The sequence below is a fragment of the Dendroctonus ponderosae genome, unplaced genomic scaffold, assembly GCF_020466585.1.
Source record: "Dendroctonus ponderosae isolate FM_Combo_2020 unplaced genomic scaffold, Dpon_F_20191213v2 Dpon_F_20191213_11, whole genome shotgun sequence".
Lineage (NCBI taxonomy): Eukaryota > Metazoa > Arthropoda > Insecta > Coleoptera > Curculionidae > Dendroctonus > Dendroctonus ponderosae.
Window position 1 is genome coordinate 5,947,031 of NW_026017213.1, and position 1,888 is coordinate 5,948,918.

Sequence of the window (1,888 nt, forward strand, 5' to 3'; positions counted from 1 at the left end):
CAGGTAACTTTTCAACAATTTTCAAAATTCTCTTGATGGCAAAAACCCGCTGAATCCTGCCTCGACTTGTTGTCATCACTATCAAGCAATTGTTTGCGTGAGATTGAAAACAACAACAACCAGAACGACATAATCGACGAATCCTTGACTGTGGACCGAAACGCGGCAACCAAACGGATCAGTCGATTATTTATTTATAAGTGCACACGGGAGAATGCAGGCATGTTACGTCATGTATTGTTGCATCTATTTTCAGCGTGGGATTGGCTCGATCTTTAATGCCAAATAGTTTTCCGTGACATTCGAAAGGTTGTTTCTAGGAGACATCAATGTCCTCAATTTGGTCAAAATTTCCCAGCTCGAGCCAGATTGAAGAGTGAACTGGGCAAGAAATGGCTTGACTTGCAATCACCCTTTGTTCGGAACGAGTACAGATAAGGCGACTTCGCCCAGTTACTCACACGTAGATACATTATGGGAATTCGCCTATCGACTTACTTATCAGTAGATTAATTTGCAAAAAAAGCCCGCTTTGAACAAAGGAAAGTCGATCTAAGGGTGCTGATAAAGCGAAGCATTAGCATTGACGTCAATTGTTTCCCCTTATCCACACTTACCATTTTGAGGTGAACATGACAGACTCATTAAAACTAAGGCTGCACTGCACTCATCCATGGCTGTTTTTGGATGAAGGCTGTCGTCCTGGCTGGCGCTCGGCCTTCGCTTACGCGATCTGCAACCAAACAGAAATCACTCACTTACTTTCAATAGCATCCAACATTCTTCTGGTAGCAAATAACGTGTCTCTAACACCCGGAAGGTTTAAACAGGCAAACCGATTAGGCAAACAAACTGAACGTGCACATGTTCAGCTTAAATAAACACCAACTACGAAATACAATCCATGGATCGTTCAGTTAGAGTCTAATGGGCGTTTAGTTATTTCAGTTTCGAATTTTGCCCTGGAATATTTCAAGTTTCCCTCCGCTGGTTCACGTTGAGGTTCAGTTAAAAGACGCTCAACAGCTCCAGGATTAGATGCGGTATTGTATAGAAGTTTCGTTTTTTGTATAGAAAAATGGGTAACAAAGTTTCCTCTGAGATAAATAACAAGCGAGTTACTGGAGGTTTTTTTCGATTTCCGGCCGATTTTTCCGGAAAAATTTCCGATAGTTGACCAATTTTCCACAGGTCGAATTCCCACTCCATAGTTCTTGCAGGATCGAAACAGTAAATACCAGTAAAACCATATTGGGAAACAAACAAAAACATTTTTTGGTCGAAAAGTTCCTCGGGTCGGATTTCGGTCGATTTTCATACTTTATTTTTTTTTCTCCCAAACTAAGCCTTGTATTGAATAAAGTGATTCTTCATGAAAAATTAGCGTCTTCAAAAGGTACCCAGTGAGGGTTTTTCCAAGATCCCCGCATTTAAGGTTTTGGAGAAAATGCCCAAAATGGGGTTTCAAGCAATCCCAAAATATCTTCAAAACCAAAACAAATCGAGTTATTCCAAGCACGCCACTGAATAGAGGCGATAAAACTGCTTGAAAAACTTGGTATTCAGTTTTTCTCTAAAGTGAACAATAAGCGAGCGAATTGAATTTTTTGCCTTCTCCCTTCAGCTCATCCGAGTTTTGTCGGTTGGTTTTGGTCAAGTGTTTGGGAAAAACCCCACTCAACTTAGCAGGCATTTACACCAGAGAGGCTTAAAAAAAATAATTTTGAAACAAAAAACCGGCAGGTTCAACTTGAGGATTTTGGTCGATTTTCATATTTAATTTTGTTTTTCTATCAAACTAAGCTTTCTATCGAAAAAAGTGATTCTTTATAAAAAATTTACCTTCTCCAAAGGTACCTAGGGAGAATTTTTCCATGCTTGTCGCAAC